The 22532-nt window shown below is 42.2% G+C and overlaps 1 protein-coding gene across 1 annotated transcript in view; it reads right to left on the minus strand.

Annotated features, from left to right (window-relative positions):
* Positions 1-22532, minus strand: part of TMCC3 (transmembrane and coiled-coil domain family 3) — a 311066-nt gene that overhangs the window by 82688 nt on the left and 205846 nt on the right. The window lies entirely within an intron of this gene.

A 22532-nucleotide genomic window follows, 5' to 3' on the forward strand; every position in this document is an offset into this window, starting at 1 on the left:
TGTATTTTTAGTAGAGACGGGGTTTCACCGTGTTAGCCAGGATGGTCTCGATCTCCCGACCTCGTGATCCACCCGCCCTAGCCTCCCAAAGTGCTGGGATTACAGGCGTGAGCCACTGCCCAACTTACCTTTATGTTTTAAGCTACTTGGAAGTCAGGATATCTTTTCATTTTAGTATTCCCCATTCCCAGTGATCAGTCCCTGCCCACAAGGAATTTGGAGTCTAGAAGAGAAAGGACCATTGGTGAACAATTTAAATATCAGTAACCCCAAACAAAATTCAGAACACCTGTTCTGGCTCTGTAGGGTGTACAGTGGGAGACTGGGCTGAAATATTTAAAGTGCAGCTGTTCCAGAGAGGACCTGGAGCCCAGTGTGACCAGCCCAGGGGGAGGGAAGGATTTCCCTCATAGGGTTCAAGGGGGACGGTAGAGCAGGCTGAAGAAAACTTTGGAGCCCCTAAAATCAGAGGTACATTTGGGAAAACCTCAAGTCATCAGTTTTGGGGAGTGTCCTCAGGAACAGGAAGACATGATGGAAAAGAAGGCAGAGACCATGCAGGATCTTCATTCAAGGGTAAGAAGTTCAGCCTTATTCTGTGGGAACTGGGCAGCTGCTGGAAATTCTTGAACAGGGAAATGATAGCATGGGAATGGAAGTTTAAGGAGAAGGTATATCTGACATCAGGGTGAAGCAGCGATTAAAGATGGGCAAAACACACTGGCTTCTTAGATGGCCACTGTAAAGGCAGAATAGCCTAATTATCCTTCAGAAGGAGACTAAGTAAATAAATGATGATACATCATCCAATAGAGTATTAGATAACTGGAATAGAAATGAGGCAGCCCTCTATGAATAGCTTTGGAAGCAAATCTAACATACATGGTTAAGGGGAAAAAAGGCAATGTGCAGGATAATATATATGGCATTCCACCATTTATGTAAAAACAATATATGTTATGTGCTTCTACATGCACGACATATATCTGGGAGGATAAACAAGAAACTAGGGAAACAGACAAGAAATTGATGCCAAGAGAGGGGAACCAGGTAGCTAGAAGGCAGAGATAGGAGAGAGATCTAATTTTCACTGTGTATACTTTTGAAACTTGAATGTTTATACTGTGGGCATGTATTAACTATTCAAAAAGTAAAATTTTTTAAAAAATGTTTTTTAGAGATAGGGTATCTGTTGCCCAGGCTGGGGTGCAGTGGCACAATCATAGCTCACTGCAGCCTCAAATTCTTGGTCTCAAGGGAGTCTCCCACTTCAGTTTCCCAAGTAGCTAGAACTACAGGTGTGTGCCACCATTTCTGGCTAATTTTAAGAATATATTTTTTATACAGAAAGGGTTAAAACTAACTTAAGAAGAAATTGAAAGTCCCATGTAGTCCTTAAGCCATTCAAAAACTTAAATCAACACTTCTAAAAATACCCATCTACCACTACCCCAACACACAACATACCAGGCCCAGAGAGTTTTTCAGGTAAGTTCTTTGAAAGAAGAGAAGAGAAATACCAAACGCTGGTGTGTGTGTGTGTGTGTGTGTGTGTGTGTGTGTGTGTGTGTGTGTGTGTGTGTGTGTGTGTGTGTGTGTGTGTGTGTGTGTGTGTGGAGGGAGATTTTAGCTAGGGTGGCTAGAGAAGTCCTCCATGATAAGGTGACCTTGAGCAAAGACTTGGGAAATGAGGATGCCATAAGTATAGACATTGAAAATTTCCAGCAGACAAACAGAAAGTCAAGGGCCCTGAACATTTCGGGAGTGTTCAAGGAAGAGCAAGGAGGCCAGTGTTCACTGGAAAGAGATGAGGTCAGAGACATTTCAGAGGGCCAGATCATATATGGACTTTCATTCTATTTTAAGAACTTTAATTTTAGGCCGGGCGTGGTAGCTCACGCCTGTAATCCCAGCACTTCAGGAGGCTGAGGTGGGCCGATCACCTGAGGTAAGCAGTTCAAGATCAGCCTGACCAACATGGAGAAAACCTGTTTCTACCAAAAATACAAAATTAGCTGGACGTGGTGGCGCATGCCTGTAATCCCAGCTACTCAGGAGTCTGAGGCAGGAGAATCACTTGAACTCAGGAGGCAGAGGTTGTAGTGAGCCAAGATTACGCCATTGCACTCCAGCCTGGGCAACAAAAGCAGAACTCTGACTCAAAAAAAAAAAAAAGAAAAAAGAAAAAAGAAAAAAAAGAACTTTAATTTTGGGGAATATGGGAAGATTTGGAAATTTTTGAGCAAAGGAGGGGCATGATCTACCTTTTCACTTGGATAAAAAAAAAAATTGATCTCTACCTCACAGCATAAACAAAAACCAATACCAGATAAAGGAAAAATAAAGAAAAAAAATTAGCTGGACATGGTGGCTTGCACCTGTAATCCCAGCTGTTGAGGAGGCTGAAGCAAGAGGTTCACTTGAGCCCAGGAATTCAGCCTGGGAAACAGAGCAAGACCTGTCTCTAAAAAAATTAAAAATTAAATTAAAAAAAAACAGATTAAAGACTTAAAGTGGAAAAAACATAACTTAAAATTGTCAGAAGAAAATGAAAGAATATCATTATTATCATCTCAAGTAAAAAAAAAACAGGACACAAAAAGCATAAACCACAAAGGTTTGACATTAAAAAAATTAAACTTCTGCTTATGAAAATAAACAATAAAGTAAAAAAATAAGCCACAGACTGAACTCCAGCTAAAAAAACTCAATATGGACAAATTTCACAAACAATACTGAGAAACAAAAAAAGCAAGCCACAAAAAATTACTTGCAGTAAGATTCATGTAGGCTGTGTGGTAGCTCATGTCTATAATCCCAGCACTTTAAGAGGCTGAGGTGGGAGGATCACTTGAGCCCAGGAGTTCGAGACCAGCCTGGGCAATATAGTGAGACCTTGTCTCCACAAAAAAAAAAAAAAAAAAAAAAAGATTCATGTAAAGTTTTTGTTTGGTTGTTTTTTTTGTTTGTTTGTTTTTGGTTTTGAGACAGAGTCTCACTCTGTCGCCCAGGCTGGAGTACAGTGGCACGATCACAGCTCAGTACAACCTCTGGCTCCCGAGTTAAAGTGATTCTCATGCCTCGGCCTCCTGAGTATCTGGATTACAGGTGTGCAACATCATGCCTGGCTAATTTTTGTGTTTTTAGTAGACATGGGGTTTCACCATGTTGGCCAGGCTGGTCTTGAACTCTTGCCTCAAGTGATCCACCCGCCTCGGCCTCCCAAAGTGCTGGATTGCAGGCGTGAACCACCATGCCCAGCCTTCCTGTAAAGTTTAAGAAAAGCAAGAGGATAATAAACACAAATTTCAGGACAGTATCTCTGGTGGGGAGATGAAGAAGGCTTCAATAGAAGAGGGGTACACAATTATAAATATATAATGCTCTTTAACAAATGACTGTTGGTACACTGGATGTACATTCATTCATACATACACACAATAGTTAAGAATAATTTAAAATTTTAAAGGTAACAGAGACTCAAAGGAACAGATATGGTGATATCCTTAATTCTGGAATTCAAATCACCAGTTAGGGGTATCTTCTCAAATAAATAAACGTAATAGCACTTTACGTGTGAATAAACTCAGAGAGGCCCTGACAAACAGGGTTGGGCTTTGCTTGGGGGTACCAACAGGCATCTACTTTCCATTTCTATTACTGTCTTGTTGTTTCTTAGATTTCCATTCTGGAATGCTGACCCTCAATGAGAAGGATAAATTAAAACTTTATTAGGCTCATTTAAATTTCAATTAACAAAGGATGTTCTTTTTTAGATCATTTAAATTTATTTCATAAGCTAGTTGCCCAAAAGCTGCTCTGCTGGGCACTCATACAAAATTATTTTTTAAAAATATACAAATTAAATAGCACAAGAGCAAGCTCCCCAGAACAGAAAGAAAACAAGCAGTGCTGATCACCATCTGGGTCTCCTTTTGGGAGGCAGAACCCAAGGGGAAAATAGACCACATCCCCTCCTTTGGACGCAATGCCAGTGCCTAGGGTTTTGTCAGCCCTGGAGAGAGAGAGAGAGGGAGAACGCAGGTGCAAATTCCTCCTGTCAATGTAAGAATTCTGTGCCTTTGATACCTCCAAGAGCCTCTCTCTGCAGAAAGTAATGGAAAATATAACACTGTTAAAATAACAAATGCAGTCAGAACAATCAGAAATACAAAGGTTCATACCTAAGGTGTGAAATAAGAATTTACTTGCAAAATATAAGGAAGGAGCACAACAAGGCAGCAGATGCTAAAAGCACCAAAGAAGAGACCAGGTCATTTGAGCTGTAATAGTTAAAGTTTGGAGTGATGGTGAAAGGCCTATGAAAAGAGGTAGGATTACACTTGACTTTTGTAGTGCGTGTTTGTTGTTTCAGCCTGCCCAGGATCCCACCCCTTATTCTGAAGAGAGTACCTAGGTTTTCTTTTGGGACCTACCCTACTCCTACTTTTAATCCAAATGGCTTAGATAAGGTGGACCATTCCCATCCTTAGATCCAGAGAGTGGCATGTCATCCAGCCTTGGCCAGTCAGAGTCACCGTGGCTTGTGCAGGGATGGGCACATGAGCTAATCAGAGCAGATGAGAGTCATCCCCAGACTTTTGCCAGAACTGCTGGGAAAGCCTATGCCCTTCCAGTGGGCATTGCTAAGCTGGCACAATGCAAGCCTGATGCTGTAGTGGACATCCTTCCACCATACAAAGACAGCCTCCCTGGGAAAGCAGGCCATGAAACAGAGAAAGACTTCTTACTAAATCCTTAGAGCACTAGATCCAGCATTTTCCATCTGCTATCGCTGCATGAAAAACCACCTTAAAATGCTTTGGCTTGGCCAGGTGCAGTGGCGCACGCCTGTAATCCCAGCACTTTGGGAGGCCGAGGCGGGTGGATCACCTGAGGTCAAGAGTTCGAGACCAGCCTGGCCAACATGGTGAAACCCCGTCTCTACTAAAAATACAAAAATTAGCTGGGAGTGGCGGTGGGCACCTGTAATCTCAGGAGGCTGAGGCAGAAGAATTGCTTGAACCCGGGAGGCGGAGGTTGCAGTGAGCCAAGATCACCCCACTGCACTCCAGCCTGGATGACAGAGCGAGACTCCATCTCCAAAAAAAAAAAAAAAAAATTGCATTGGCTTACAACAATAACTACCTCTCATTAGCTCATGATTCTGCAATCTGGGCAGGCCTCCAAGGGAGGTGAGGTGGCTTTTCCCTGTTCCATGTGGCACTGGGTGGGGGTAGGGTGTCCAAGATGGCTTCATTCACATGTGTGACATTATGATATATATATATATTGGTTTTCATCCATGGTTCCTGGCTCATAATTACCAATGCCCCCGTAATAGTCTCTTGTCATGATTTTGGGGCACTTTAGATCCCAGAAGCCAGCCTCAGAAGCCTTATCCTCCCCTCGTTCCACCTGCTCTTTTCTCTCCCGAAGGAAGGAAACTTCCCCCGCCTTTCTGTCATGCAGCTGGCCATGAAGAAATTCTCTGACCTACCTTGTCTGACTGTAGGACATAAGGCTCATTTCAGAAGGGGTCCTGCCCCATACCTTGGAGGAAAGAATGCTGCACAGAGAAGCCAAGAAGAATCTGAACAGACAGGCCTTGCTGGGTCTCGCCACTCAGTCTCTTAGTATTAGATCATATTTCCCTTTTGTCCAATCACATTTCTACATGGTTGTCAATCATGCCTATCCAGTGACGTCTCCATAAAAGGCCGAAGAGGACAGGGTTCAGGGGGCTTCTGGATAGCTGGACATCTATGGAGGGTGGTGTACTCAGGGAGGACACAGAAGCCCTGCGCGCCTTCCTCTACCTCGCCCCATGCATCTCTTCATCTGTATCCTTTCTTTTTTTTTTTTTTTCTTTTATTATTATTATTATTATTATACTTTAGGTTTTATGGTACATGTGCGCAATGTGCAGGTAAGTTACATATGTATACATGTGCCATGCTGGTGCGCTGCACCCACCAACTCGTCATCTAGCATTAGGTATATCTCCCAATGCTATCCCTCCCCCCTCCCCCCACCCCACAACAGTCCCCAGAGTGTGATGTTCCTCTTCCTGTGTCCATGTGTTCTCATTGTTCAATTCCCACCTATGAGTGAGAATATGCGGTGTTTGGTTTTTTGTTCTTGCGATAGTTTACTGAGAATGATGATTTCCAATTTCATCCATGTCCCTACAAAGGACGTGAACTCATCATTTTTTATGGCTGCATAGTATTCCATGGTGTATATGTGCCACATTTTCTTAATCCAGTCTATCATTGTTGGACATTTGGGTTGGTTCCAAGTCTTTGCTATTGTGAATAATGCCGCAATAAACATACGTGTGCATGTGTCTTTATAGCAGCATGATTTATAGTCCTTTGGGTATATACCCAGTAATGGGATGGCTGGGTTGAATGGAATTTCTAGTTCTAGATCCCTGAGGAATCGCCACACTGACTTCCACAATGGTTGAACTAGTTTACAGTCCCACCAACAGTGTAAAAGTGTTCCTATTTCTCCACATCCTCTCCAGCACCTGTTGTTTCCTGACTTTTTAATGATTGCCATTCTAACTGGTGTGAGATGGTATCTCATTGTGGTTTTGATTTGCATTTCTCTGATGGCCAGTGATGGTGAGCATTTTTTCATGTGTTTTTTGGCTGCATAAATGTCTTCTTTTGAGAAGTGTCTGTTCATGTCCTTTGCCCACTTTTTGATGGGGTTGTTTGTTTTTTTCTTGTAAATTTGTTGGAGTTCATTGTAGATTCTGGATATTAGCCCTTTGTCAGATGAGTAGGTTGCGAAAATTTTCTCCCATTTTGTAGGTTGCCTGTTCACTCTGATGGTAGTTTCTTTTGCTGTGCAGAAGCTCTTGAGTTTAATTAGATCCCATTTGTCAATTTTGGCTTTTGTTGCCATTGCTTTTGGTGTTTTAGACATGAAGTCCTTGCCCATGCCTATGTCCTGAATGGTAATGCCTAGGTTTTCTTCTAGGGTTTTTATGGTTTTAGGTCTAACATTTAAGTCTTTAATCCATCTTGAATTGATTTTTGTGTAAGGTGTAAGGAAGGGATCCAGTTTCAGCTTTCTACATATGGCTAGCCAGTTTTCCCAGCACCATTTATTAAATAGGGAATCCTTTCCCCATTTCTTGTTTTTGTCAGGTTTGTCAAAGATCAGATACTTGTAGATATGTGGCATTATTTCTGACGGCTCTGTTCTGTTCCATTGATCTATATCTCTGTTTTGGTACCAGTACCATGCTGTTTTGGTTACTGTAGCCTTGTAGTATAGTTTGAAGTCAGGTAGTGTGATGCCTCCAGCTTTGTTCTTTTGGCTTAGGATCGACTTGGCGATGCGGGCTCTTTTTTGGTTCCATATGAACTTTAAAGTAGTTTTTTCCAATTCTGTGAAGAAAGTCATTGGTAGCTTGATGGGGATGGCATTGAATCTGTAAATTACCTTGGGAAGGATGGCCATTTTCATGATATTGATTCTTCCTACCCATGAGCATGGAATGTTCTTCCATTTGTTTGTATCCTCTTTTATTTCCTTGAGCAGTGGTTTGTAGTTCTCCTTGAAGAGGTCTTTCACATCCCTTGTAAGTTGGATTCCTAGGTATTTTATTCTCTTTGAAGCAATTGTGAATGGGAGTTCACTCATGATTTGGCTCTCTGTTTGTCTATTATTGATGTATAAGAATGCTTGTGATTTTTGCACATTGATTTTGTATCCTGAGACTTTGCTGAAGTTGCTTATCAGCTTAAGGAGATTTTGGGCTGAGACAATGGGGTTTTCTAGATATACTATCATGTCATCTGCAAACAGGGACAATTTGATTTCCTCTTTTCCTAATTGAATACCCTTTATTTCCTTCTCCTGCCTAATTGCCCTGGCCAGAACTTCCAACACTATGTTGAATAGAAGTGGTGAGAGAGGGCATCCCTGTCTTGTGCCAGTTTTCAAAGGGAATGCTTCCAGTTTTTGCCCATTCAGTATGATATTGGCTGTGGGTTTGTCATAAATAGCTCTTATTATTTTGAGATACGTCCCATCAATTCCTAATTTATTGAGAGTTTTTAGCATGAAGGGTTGTTGAATTTTGTCAAAGGCCTTTTCTGCATCTATTGAGATAATCATGTGGTTTTTGTCTTTGGTTCTGTTTATATGCTGGATTACATTTATTGATTTGCGTATATTGAACCAGCCTTGCATCCCAGGGATGAAGCCCACTTGATCATGGTGGATAAGCTTTTTGATGTGCTGCTGGATTCTGTTTGCCAGTATTTTATTGAGGATTTTTGCATCAATGTTCATCAAGGATATTGGTCTAAAATTCTCTTTTTTTGTTGTGTCTCTGCCCGGCTTTGGTATCAGGATGATGCTGGCCTCATAAAATGAGTTAGGGAGGATTCCCTCTTTTTCTATTGATTGGAATAGTTTCAGAAGGAATGGTATCAGCTCCTCCTTGTACCTCTGGTAGAATTCGGCTGTGAATCCATCTGGACCTGGACTTTTTTTGGTTGGTAAGCTATTGATTATTGCCACAATTTCAGCTCCTGTTATTGGTCTATTCAGAGATTCAACTTCTTCCTGGTTTAGTCTTGGGAGGGTGTATGTGTTGAGGAATTTATCCATTTCTTCTAGATTTTCTAGTTTATTTGCATAGAGGTGTTTGTAATATTCTCTGATGGTAGTTTGTATTTCTGTGGGATCGGTGGTGATATCCCCTTTATCATTTTTTATTGCATCTATTTGATTCTTCTCTCTTTTTTTCTTTATTAATCTTGCTAGCGGTCTATCAATTTTGTTGATCCTTTCAAAAAACCAGCTCCTGGATTCATTAATTTTTTGAAGGGTTTTTTGTGTCTCTATTTCCTTCAGTTCTGCTCTGATTTTAGTTATTTCTTGCCTTCTGCTAGCTTTTGAATGTGTTTGCTCTTTCTTTTCTAGTTCTTTTAATTGTGATGTTAGGGTGTCAATTTTGGATCTTTCCTGCTTTCTCTTGTGGGCATTTAGTGCTATAAATTTCCCTCTACACACTGCTTTGAATGCATCCCAGAGATTCTGGTATGTTGTGTCTTGGTTCTCGTTGGTTTCAAAGAACATCTTTATTTCTGCCTTCATTTCGTTATGTACCCAGTAGTCATTCAGGAGCAGGTTGTTCAGTTTCCACGTAGTTGAGCGGTTTTGAGTGAGATTCTTAATCCTGAGTTCTAGCTTGATTGCACTGTGATCTGAGAGACAGTTTGTTACAATTTCTGTTCTTTTACATTTATTGAGGAGAGCTTTACTTCCAAGTATATGGTCAATTTTGGAATAGGTGTGGTGTGGTGCTGAAAAAAATGTATAGTCTGTTGATTTGGGGTGGAGAGTTCTGTAGATGTCTATTAGGTCCGCTTGGTGCAGAGCTGAGTTCAATTCCTGGGTATCCTTGTTGACTTTCTGTCTCGTTGATCTGTCTAATGTTGATAGTGGGGTGTTAAAGTCTCCCATTATTAATGTGTGGGAGTCTAAGTCTCTTTGTAGGTCACTCAGGACTTGCTTTATGAATCTGGGTGCTCCTGTATTGGGTGCATATATATTTAGGATAGTTAGCTCTTCTTGTTGAATTAATCCCTTTACCATTATGTAATGGCCTTCTTTGTCTCTTTTGATCTTTGTTGGTTTAAAGTCTGTTTTATCAGAGACTAGGATTGCAACCCCTGCCTTTTTTTGTTTTCCATTTGCTTGGTAGATCTTCCTCCATCCTTTTATTTTGAGCCTATGTGTGTCTCTGCATGTGAGATGGGTTTCCTGAATACAGCACACTGATGGGTCTTGAGTCTTTATCCAGTTTGCCAGTCTGTGTCTTTTAATTGGAGCATTTAGTCCATTTACATTTAAAGTTAATATTGTTATGTGTGAATTTGATCCTGTCATTATGACGTTAGCTGGATATTTTGCTCGTTAGTTGATGCAGTCTCTTCCTAGTCTCGATGTTCTTTACATTTCGGTATGATTTTGCAGTGGCTGGTACCGGTTGTGCCTTTCCATGTTTAGCGCTTCCTTCAGGAGCTCTTTTAGGGCAGGCCTGGTGGTGACAAAATCTCTCAGCATTTGCTTGTCTGTAAAGTATTTTATTTCTCCTTCACTTATGAAGCTTAGTTTGGCAGGATATGAAATTCTGGGTTGAAAATTCTTTTCTTTAAGAATGTTGAATATTGGCCCCCACTCTCTTCTGGCTTGTAGGGTTTCTGCCGAGAGATCCGCTGTTAGTCTGATGGGCTTCCCTTTGATGGTAACCCGACCTTTCTCTCTGGCTGCCCTTAACATTTTTTCCTTCATTTCAACTTTGGTGAATCTGACAATTATGTGTCTTGGAGTTGCTCTTCTCGAGGAGTATCATTGTGGCGTTCTCTGTATTTCCTGAATCTGAATGTTGGCCTGCCTTGCTAGATTGGGGAAGTTCTCCTGGATAATATCCTGCAGAGTGTTTTCCAACTTGTTTCCATTCTCCCCGTCACTTTCAGGTACACCAATCAGACGTAGATTTGGTCTTTTCACATAGTCCCACATTTCTTGGAGGCTTTGCTCGTTTCTTTTTATTCTTTTTTCTCTAAACTTCCCTTCTCGCTTCATTTCATTCATTTCATCTTCCAGGGCTGATACCCTTTCTTCCATTTGATCGCATCGGCTCCTGAGGCTTCTGCATTCTTCACGTAGTTCTCGAGCCTTGGTTTTCAGCTCCATCAGCTCCTTTAAGCACTTCTCTGTATTGGTTATTCTAGTTATACATTCTTCTAAATTTTTTTCAAAGTTTTCAACTTCTTTGCCTTTGGTTTGAATATCCTCCCGTAGCTCGGAGTAATTTGATCGTCTGAAGCCTTCTTCTCTCAGCTCGTCAAAGTCATTCTCTGTCCAGCTTTGTTCCGTTGCTGGTGAGGAACTGCGTTCCTTTGGAGGAGGAGAGGTACTCTGGTTTTTAGAGTTTCCAGTTTTTCTGCTCTGTTTTTTCCCCATCTTTGTGGTTTTATCTACTTTTGGTCTTTGATGATGGTGATGTACAGATGGGTTTTTGGTGTGGATGTCCTTTCTGTTAGTTTTCCTTCTAACAGACAGAACCCTCAGCTGCAGGTCTGTTGGAGTACCTGGCCGGCCGTGTGAGGTGTCAGTCTGCCCCTGCTGGGGGGTGCCTCCCAGTTAGGCTGCTCGGGGGTCAGGGGTCAGGGACCCACTTGAGGAGGCAGTCAGCCCGTTCTCAGATCTCCAGCTGCGTGCTGGGAGAACCACTGCTCTCCTCACAGCTGTCAGACAGGGACATTTAAGTCTGCAGAGGTTACTGCTGTCTTTTTGTTTGTCTGTGTCCTGCCCCCAGAGGTGGAGCCTACAGAGGCAGGCAGGCCTCCTTGAGCTGTGGTGGGCTCCACCCAGTTCAAGCTTCCAGGCTGCTTTGTTTACCTAAGCGAGCCTGGGCAATGGCGGGCGCCCCTCCCCCAGCCTCGCTGCCGACTTGCTGTTTGATCTCAGACTGCTGTGCTAGCAATCAGCGAGACTCCGTGGGCGTAGGACCCTCTGAGCCAGGTGCGGGCTATACTCTCCTGGGGCACCGTTTCCTAAGCCCGTCGGAAAAGCACAGTATTCGGGTGGGAGTGGCCCGATTTTCCAGGTGCCGTCTGTCACCCCTGGAAGGGGAACTCCCTGACCCCTTGCGCTTCCCGAGTGAGGCAATGCCTCGCCCCTGCTTCGGCTGGCGCACGGTGCGCTCACCGACTGACCTGCGCCCACTGTCTGGCACTCCCTAGTGAGATGAACACGGTACCTCAGATGGAAATGCAGAAATCACCCGTCTTCTGCGTCGCTCGCCCTGGGAGCTGTAGACCGGAGCTGTTCCTATTCGGCCATCTTGGCTCCTCCCCCCATCTGTATCCTTTCTGATGTAAAATATAAGATTCCCTGAGTTCTGTGAGCTGCTCTAGCAAATTAATCAAACCCAAAGAGGGGTTCATGGGAACCCCAACATGAAGCTGGTTGGCCCGAAGTTCTGAAGGCCTGGGCTTGTGACTGGCATCTGAAGGGCAGTCTTGGGGACTCAGCCTTCAAACTGTGGGGTCTGACGCTATCTCCAGGTAGAGTTGGAGGACACCCAGCTGGTGTCCAGAACTGATTGCTTGCTTGGTGTGCGGGGAAACCCCTCTCCCATATTTGGTCACAGAAGTCTTCTGTGTTTATTGTTTTTGTAGTGTGAGAACAGAGGAAAAACATAGTTTGAGTTGATTTTTCTACAAACGTGTCAGCACCTATAAGACTTAGGGTGGCTGGAATGGTGGGGGCTGGCCGGGCCTCTGTCTTTATTTTTATATGTTTATAGTTTTTTAAAAAACCTTTTATCTTACTCTGTCACCTGGGCTGGAGTGTGATGGCATGATCATAGCTCACGGCAGCCTCAAACTCCCAGATTCAAGCTATCCTGCCACCTCATTCTCCTGAGTAGCTGGGACTACAGGTACATCAGCACGCCTGGCTAATTTATTTTTTGTAGCGACAGGGTCTTGCTGTGTGCCTAGGCTGATCTTAACTCCTGGCCTCTCCCACCTCAGCCTCCCAAAGCTGGGATTATAGGCATGAGCCACTGTAGCCGGCCTGTTTATACTTTTTTAAATACAGTTTTTTATAGTCTCTCATCTCTCCATCAGGGTAGTTGGATTTTTTTACATGGTGGCTGCCTTCTAACACAGCAAAAACAAAAGCTGCCAAATCTCCTAAGGCCTAGCCTAGAACTGGCAGATTATCACTTCCATCACATGCTATTGGTCAAGGCAAGTCAAAAGTCCAGCTCAGACTCCAGGGGAGGAGAAACGGGGTCCACCTGTTGAGGGAAGGAGTGATGTGTACATAGATGGGAGAAATTGCTGACTGCCATTTTGGCAGCCGATCCACCACACCAGCCTTGCCTAGACCCCCTTTTCAGTGATATGAAGCAATGGATTCCTCTTTTTGCTCAGGCCCGTTAGAGATGGGTTTCTGACTCCTGCAACCCAAAGAACCCTGTCTAATGCAACATTCAATGCAGCGTATAGGCAGAAAGAAGACAAGGAAAAGGGCAGCATTTCAAGAGAAGGCAAGAACTTTGAACAGCACAAATAAAGGGAGAATCAACAGAGGATTCTAGTGGGGGCACCGAGGACTCTAGAGTTTTCTCAGGCCACTAGCTTGAGTCTTCTGTGGTCAGTCCACACCAGATTACCTGTGAACTGCTCAACTATTTACAGTCTGGACTAATTATTTCAATACAAAGGTTACAATACATTATATTCTTTAAATATTTCATGTGATAATTTCTATGCTTACCCCCTACACACACTAGAGTGTAGGTTACCTGAAGGAAAGGACTGTACTTTCTAGGTACAGGTAGGTATTCTGGACAGTTCTTAATATAGTATTCAATAAATGTTTGCTGAGTGAATGAGATCAACAGCCCATCTAGACAGTGTCTAGAAGGGCTAGCCCTTCTAGAAGGGACAGCCCATCTAGACAGTGAGGCAGACACCTCCAAAAACGTTGCTGTAGATGCCAGGATAGTTATGTGCTTGGCATGGTAGTAGGACAAAGGAAGGAGGTGGTCTCCTCATGCAGCTCACTTCCTTAGATGTTTCAGTCCTATGGTCATTGCAGCAGGGAGAAGGAGAGACAAGGAAAGCCAGATGTTGAAGACAACAGTGCAAGCCTCTTGGAAAGGAAAATGTATTTCTTTTCATATTCCAGTTTGATTTAATAGTGCAGGGAAGTGTTCCCTTTGGGGGAAAGATTCATAAGACAAAAAGTACAACAAGCTTCCCTCCACAAGGATATAAGAACAGAGCAAAAGGAAGAATAAATCAGGTTTTTAAAATGTATTCTACTAGCTTGAGGTGAACACATGCTGATCAGCTCTACATACCTATATTACAGATAGATAGATAGAAATGCTTATGTTGTGGATCAGCAGCTTTCCGGCCTGATGCAAACATGAATCTCTAACTACCTGGTTTATAGCCAACTAAAAATGACCACACTCTTAACATTTACATTTAATTTCTAACATAGCATGTTCTATGTGACTGCAAATAAACAATCACTGCTACTTATTTAGTATTAGCAATTATCTGGCACAGAAGCCCGAAACTTCCACTTGGCAAGATTTTGATTAAAAACAGGAAAGTAGACAGACTCAATTGAAACTCTGCAGGCTAGGGAACTTGCCTTTGAATATTCCTTTTTTTAGCAAATGCAACAATTCCATGCTATTGATTTCTCAAGAGCAATGAGAAAATTCTCCAGGCTGCCTTCAAGTGTCCTGGGAGATGGTCTTCAACATGTGCCTTGCCTGCAGACTTGAGGCTACATTAAGTACAAAAATGTATTTTACTTCATCAAAAGTAAATGCTTTTGCTTCTCAAAAAACTCTGATAAGAGGATAAAAAGACAAGACACAGATGGGAAGAAAATATTTACAAAACCAAGCATATAACAAGTGATGAGTACCTAGAATGTATAGAGAATTCTCGAAACTCTATAGTAAAAAATAAACAATACTTGGCCCGGCACAGTGGTTCGTATCTGCAATCCTAGCACTTTGGGAGGCCAAGGCGTCAGATCACTTGAGATCAGGAGTTCAAAATCAGCCTGGCCAATATGGTGAAGCCCCGTCTCTATTAAAAATACAAAAAAATTAGTGGGGCGTGGTGGCGGGTGCCTGTAATCTCAGCTGCTTGGGAGGCCAAGGCAGGAGAATCACTTGAACCCAGGAGGCGGTGATTGCAGTGAGCCGAGATGGCGGCACTGTACTCCAGCCTGGGAGACAGAGCAAGACTCCATCTCGAATAACAATAAAAATAAAAAACAATCCAATTAAAAAATGAGCAAAACATAGGAACGGACATTTCACTGAAGAGAATATACTAATGGCAGATAAATACATGAAAAGATGTTAAATGTCATTAGCTATTAGGGAAATGCAAATTAAAACCACAATGAGATGTTACTGCTCACTTATCAGAATGGCTACAATAAAAACGAGTTATAACACATATTGCTGGCAAGGATGTGGAGAAACTAGATAAATCATACATTGCTGGTAGGAATGTAAAATGGTTCAGCCTCTCTGGAAAGTAGTTTGACAGTTTTTTATAAAACTAAAACATGCAAATTCCATCTGACCCAGCAACTGCACTCTCAGGCATTTATCCCAGAAAGAAAACATGTTCAAACAGAAACCTATACACAAATATTCATAGCAGCTTTATTCATAATTGCCAAAACCTGGTAGCAGCACCATGTCCTTCAACATGTGAATGGTTAAACAACTGTGGTACATCCATACCATGGAATATGACTCAACAATAAAAAGGAACAAACTATTTGATATGCATCTTTTTTTTTTTTTTTTTTTGAGATGAAGTCTCGCTCTTTCTCCCAGGCGGGCGTGCAGTGGCACAATCTCAGCTCACGGCAACCTCCGCCTCCCAATTCTCCTGCCTCAGCTTCCCAAATAGCTGGGATTGCAGGTGCTCGCCATCACACCCAGCTAATTGTTGTATTTTTAGTAGAGACAGGGTTTCACCATGTTGGCCAGGCTGGTCTCAAACTCCTGACCTCAAGTGATCTGCCCACCTTGGCCTCCTAAAGTGCTGGGATTACAGGCATGAGCCACCGCACCCAGCCCCACTTACATAGCATTCTTGAAATGATAAAAGTATAGAAAAGGAGAAGAGATGAGTGGGTACCAGGCTCTAGGAATGGGAGGGGGTAGTTGCAGGAGGGAGGTGGGTGTGTTTATAAAAAGGCAGCACCAGGGATCCTGTGGGATGGAACTGTTCTGTATCTTGAGAGTGGTGGTGGATAGAATTGCAGAGGACTAAATACACACATGCACACACACAAACAAGTACTGGGGAAATCTGAATGAGATTGATGGATTGCACCAATGTTAATGTGATATTTGTACTGAAGTTTGACAAGATACTACCATGGCAGACAGAGATACTACCACTGGAGGACAGGTAAAGTGTACAGAGTTCCTCGGGAGTATTCCTTACAAGTGCATGTGAATCTACAACAATCTCAAAATTAAAAGTTTAATTAAAAATGTGTTTTAAGGCCAGGCATGGTGGTGCACGCCTGTAATCCCACCACTTTGGGAAGCCAAGGTGGGCAGATCAGTTGAGGCCAGGAGTTCGAGACCAGCCTGGCCAACATGGCAAAACTTTGTCTCTACTAAAAATACAAAAACTAGCCAGGTGTGGTGGTGGGTGCCTGTAATCCCAGCTACTCAGGAGTCTGAGGAAGGAGACCTGCTTGAACCCATGAGGCGGAGGTAGCAGTGAGCTGAGATCGTGCCACTGCACTCCAGTCTGGGTGACAGAGACTCTGCATCCAAAAAAAAAAAAAAAAAATTAAATTTAGATGCAACTGTAGTCATTTTCACAGAAAAAACTGGGTTTTGGGAGGAGGGGAACAACACAAGCAGGAGTGAACTTTTTCTCTGAAGAAGTTGTTCACAGAATATTCTACCAGGTTATGGCCCTTTGCTGCACCAGAGGAATCGACCAGCTGTGGAAACGGAGGGCAAACAAAGACTGTAGGTGGTGCTCATTAATATGACCACAAATGTCAGTACCTGGCCACAGTGTATGCTGTGTCTCAACCTCACAAGTTCAGGGCCAAGGGCAATGTCCATTATCTTTGGCCCATCAGTGTGGAGCATAGCGCCTGGCACAAAGCAGTGATTCTACAAGGATTTTGTGGAATAAATAATGGATAATTAAGTCCTGATTTGGTTGGAAGAACATATTAACGTTCATAGATTTGGTTCAGGTTCAAAACGACTCATTATATCAGTTGTTTAGTAAAAAGTTACATAGCAAGGTTGAGTAGAGAATTTTGCAAATTCCTTTGAGAGGCGGAGACGGGCAGATCACTTGAGCTCAGGAGTTTGAGATCAGCCCAGCCAACATGGTGAAACCCTGTCTCTACAAAAAACACAAAAATTAGCCAGGCATGGTGGCACACACCTGTAGTCCCAGCACTTTGGGAGGCTGTGGCATGTAGATTACATGGGGCCAGGAGTTCGAGACCAGCCTGGCCAACATGGCAAAACCCTGTATCTACAAAAAATATAAAAATTAGCTGAGTGTAGTGATGCACACCTGTAATCCCAGCTATTTGGGTAGCTCAGGCATGAGAATTGCTTGAACCCTGGAGGCAGAGGTTGCAGTGGGCTGAGATCATGCCACTGCACTCCAGCCTGGGTGACAGAGCGAGACTCCATCTCAAAAAAAAAAAAAAAAGAAAAAAGAAAGAAAATTTTGCAAATTCTTGTGCTTTGCAATATGATTCCTATATTGGTTTGAGTCTTTATATCCTGCACACACACATTATAATATAAGTGGTTTGCTATTTCTAACCTCTTGACTCTACCACTTGGAAAGAGTTTCACTGTCTGATTACCGTGTATGACTACTGGCTATTTGCTACTGCAGTTTTCGAGAAGTCTACAACAGGGTTAGAAAACAAATGTAGATAAAAATGCCTTACTTTGTACTAGGCACGGAATGTTCCATTCAGTTAAACCTGTAACTGGACTTGTGATGCTTGGGTTCCTACTTCACACAACCACAGAGAAAGCAGTTCTCTGGGGACCTCTAGCTGACTCCATTCTATGCACGGCCAGCCCAGGAGAATTGTCTTTCATTAAGCACATACTGAATCTGAAGGATGAGCTAGCTACACTCCAGGAACATATCGTCCGTGAATTCACTTTTTATCAACTCACTTTGCAAGATAAGGAAAGTGGGAAATGAAACTGCCAGAAAAATCTGATGTGATGTTGTTTTTAAACAGTCCAAGTCACAGTCCTTTCAAAAGAGGATGCTGCTTGCTGAAGCCTTCCTTGTCCACTCTGTTATCTCTCTCCCTTCTCTGAATTCTGACAGTATCTGTTGCTTAAATCACTCACATAAACATTCAATTATAAATGATCATGTGCTGTTACAGGGAGGCGGTATGGTGTACTGGAGACAGACTGCTTGGATTCACATCTTGGCGCTGCTCCTTACGAGCTCTAAAGCCTTGGTTCTCACATTCGTAAGCTAAGGATAACAATAGTACCCACCTCATACTGTTGTTGAGGATTAAATAATGTAATATATGTAAAGCACTTATAAAATAAAAGCTCAATAAATGTCTGCACAAACAAAACAAGACCTAAAATCTGTCTTCACTTGGTATCTCTTTCTCCTTACCAGTAAGACTTCAGTAAGGATGTATGCTGTTATCCTGGAAAGTGTCCTAGTAAGGTGGAGGATGCATTTTGATGCCGTGTGTCATCATCACAAATTTTGTGAATAGAATTAGGATGAAGGTAGGAGCCTGTGGACAAGCTCTGGACCCCGGCCATCCCTCCCCCTCTGCCTCTGCCTGTGCTGTTCCTACCATCGCAGAGTCTGCAAACTTGCACAAGTGAGAAGGGCACACTTCCTCCTTTTACACTAACCTCCAACTCTTTTCATTCCCAAGGCCATAGCTCCCATGTAGAATACAGAGTGTCTTTTTGCTGGTACACTTTGACCAAAATATTCTACTTCTAGGAAGCTATGCTAAAGAAATAATAGGCTGGGTGCGGTGGCTCACGCCTGTAATCCCAGCACTTTGGGAGGCCAAGGCAGGTGGATCATGAGGTCAGGAATTCAAGACCAGCCTGGCCAAGATGGTGAAACCCCGGTCTCCACTAAAAATACAAAAAATTAGCCAGGCGTGGTGGCATGCAACTGTAATCCCAGCTACTCTGGAGGCTGAGGCAGAGAATTGCTTAAAACCTGGAGGGGCAGAGGTTGCAGTGAGCCGATTGCGCCACTGCAGTCCAGCCTGGCAAACAGAGCAAGACTCTATCTCAAAAAAAAAAAAAAAGAAGTAATACAGGAAAATATAATACAGAAAAAGTTTTACACACAAACATCACACATTTTATCATTCTGAAAAAATTAAAACAATTCAAAGGATTATTTACTGTTTATGAAAAATCATGGACTGATTATATAAATTATGATATATTCATAAAAAAATGCAGTGCAGCTATTGACAATTATACTTAGGAAGAATATGTAATCATATGAAGAAATGTTTCTGTAATGATATTATAAAAATTATAACAGGCCGGGCATGGTGGCTCACGCCTGTAATCCCAGCACTTTGGGTGGCCGAGGTGGGCGGATCACAAGCTCAGGAGATCGAGACCATCCCAGCTAACATGGTGAAACCCCGTATCTACTAAAAATACAAAAAAATTAGTCAGCCATGGTGGCAGGCACCTGTAGTCCCAGCTACTTGGGAGGCTGAGGCAGGAGAATGGCGTCAACCTGGGAGGCGGAGCTTGCAGTGAGAGGAGATTACACCACTGCACTCTAGCCTGGGTGACAGAGCGAGACTCTGTCTCAAAAAAAAAAAAAAAAAAAATTATAATAAAAAATCAGTATAACTCTACCAGATTGACAAAAATTGAAAAGTATTATGATACTTAGTGCTGGTAATGATCTGGAGTAGCAGGAACCCTCATGCCCAGCCACTCCACTCCTCAGTATATATATATCCCGGAGGCCACACATCAACCAGGACACACGTACAAGAACGTTCACAGTGGTAACAGTCCTTATCTAGAAACAACCCAATCGTCATTCCACAACAGAATGGATAAAAAAATTGTTGTACAGTTATTTACCAATTAAGTTCGGTCATTTGTTGCCAAAAATCAAATGTTCCGTGTGAAAATGCTAACTGGGAGCCTGTTATCTTAACTCATTTTGCAAAGTAGGGGTTTTCTGTTATGTGTATCAAACCTAATACTGACTGCTACAGAGCCTAACAAAATGCTCCATGCAAAGTATCACAAATGTCGATATCTTCTGTCCCACCCCACCCCCAGAAAATATTCAGGGCAAAATGGTCAACAGAAGTCCAAAATATTTTGTTACTGAAGAGTAAGAGAAACATCTTTCTCCATTTCTTCTGTGTCTTCCTAGAGCATCTCTATAGGACTTTGCACAGAGCCAGTAAATTGCAATAGTTATTTATTTTGCCTGCGTCTTCTGCACCAGACACTCTCAATACATCAACAGAGTTACTGCCAAACTCTTGCCCTCCCATCTCTATGATGGAAGGTGCTATGATTTTCCCAATATCCGGAGTAGCAACCAGGACATCTGAATAGATCAAGTGATTTGACCAAAGGTACTCAGCTAATAAATGGCAAAATTATTGTCCAAATTCCAGGTCTAAGCTTATTTACTAGGTGCCTATCCTTGGATGAGCTCTTTAATCTTTATGAGCCTCAGTTTCCTCAGTTGTAGAATGGAATTGCAGATGGAATTCTAAAAATTATACCCATTAAACGATAACTATCTCTTGACTAAAAGTCAAGGCTGGCACTGCTGAGAACATGAACAGGGAAGAATCTCAGTGCATCTGCAGAGTCCACTGCTGCAGGTTCCCTCTCAAAACATTTAACTCAAATGAGCCTGACTTGTCCCCACTCCCTGTCCAGCCTTTCTCTGCTTCTCCCAAACAGTTTAACACACATCCACTATTGCTAATATTCCCATGAAGATGATTTCTACATTCTAAGCCTCTTGTTTCCTGTTCTTCCCAAGAAGAAAGAAAACAAAGCTTTTGAAATTCAAAATTATATCATCATGACTTTATCCTTTATCTGAAGGCTCCTTGTAAATCTTTTCCATCATTTCTAAGCACTTCTAGATTTTCAGTTTTGCATTTCAAGTTTCACAAAATTAGAAGTCAATTCTCCTATCACTTTGGAAGTGAACATTCAATTTCCTGCAAGTATTTAGAAGTCCTCACTGTCCTAGCTGACAATTTTGAAAGGTATTCTATAGTTCTATTATTTCTCACTGCTTCTTCCTACATCAGCTGTGGCTGATGCACTCCCAGTTAATATTTCTGACATTCTATTGATTTTCTTCCATTAGAAGGAACGTCTTTCACAAAAGGGGAAGAATGCTATACAAGGCACAAGATTTAAAGTATGTAATATAATACCATGGAGTGTAGGATACCCAGCAGGCAAGTACACCCACTAACATGCATGTACACACACATACAAAGGAATTAATAGAAGTTATCAGGGGCCAGGTACAGTGGCTCACACCTGTAATCCTAGCTCTCTGGGAGGCCAAGGCAGGCGGATCACTTCGGCCAACACAGGCGGATCGCTTCAGCCCAGGAGTTCAAGACCAGCCTGGGCAACATGGCGAAACCCTATCTCTCCAAAAAAATACAAAAAATTAGCGAGACATGGTGGCTCGCGCCTGTAGTCCCAGCTACTCGGAGGCTGGGGTGGGAGGATGGCTTGGGCCCTGGAGGTCAAAGCTGCAGTGAGCTGAGATGGCGCCACTACACTCCAGCCTAGGTGACAGAACAAGACCCTGTCTCAAAAAAAAAAAAAAAAAAAAAAAGTTATCAGGAAATCAAGAATATAACATGTAGGTTTTTCAGAACATTAGCAGGATTTGGTCATTTGGAGTTTACAACAACAACAAGCTTCCTTTTCAATTGCTAAAAGGAACTGAGGTAATGGAAAAAACAAATAAAAGATCCAAGAAGTTGCTGACCAATTTATAGAGCTCTATTTTGAATTTCTGCTTCAATGAAAGAGACAGAAAATCCATAAATTTCATTGCTGCTTCTTGACACTCATGATTGCAAAACCATTCTCTGGATAAAGCTCTACTGAGATGGGGCTTTTCCCATTGTCCATTGTTTCCCTCTAATCCTTTTACAAAGGGAATCATACTTTCCACAATCCAAAAATGTTAGAATGTTTTACATATAACCAATTAGAAGACAGATGATTAGAATATGGATTATTCATAAAACCGCAGCCCAGGACCTATTTAAACTACTATGCTTTAAATATTTTCCCTCATTTAGATATCAAGATTAAGTGTACAATAAATGATTGTCTGAATCTGCATACTGAATACAGTAGATGCTGGTCACATGAGTGCACCGAGGACTCGAAATGTACCTATTGTGACTGAGGAACGGAGTTTTAAACCTTACTTAATTTTAATTAATTTACACCTTAAAGACAGTACAAACAAAAGAATGTAAAATATCTCATAAATATTCTATACTGACTACATGTCAATATGAATCACAGAGCCCATGTTTAATTATCAAAATGTCAAAACACAGAGACTGACAAGTATTCTTCACATCTCATTATATAAAATGAGCCAAACATGAGCTAAACATACAAATACTAGTACTATACATGGCTCTGAGAGGGATCCCAAGGGATCTCTCAGGTTTAAATTAATCCTCCTTCCCCGGTAGCATCTTATGTATAGCTTTAGCATCATACTTATCACAGTCTAATTTATGCGAAGTAACCTGTATGTACGTCTACCATGCCTCCCTTTAGTAGACTGTAATCTTTTTAAAATAGAGGACTTATTTGCTCATTCTAAAAATCCATCAGTCCCCAGCATGGTTGTTATATT

This window comes from Pongo abelii, chromosome 10 (assembly GCF_028885655.2).
Source record: "Pongo abelii isolate AG06213 chromosome 10, NHGRI_mPonAbe1-v2.0_pri, whole genome shotgun sequence".
NCBI lineage: Eukaryota > Metazoa > Chordata > Mammalia > Primates > Hominidae > Pongo > Pongo abelii.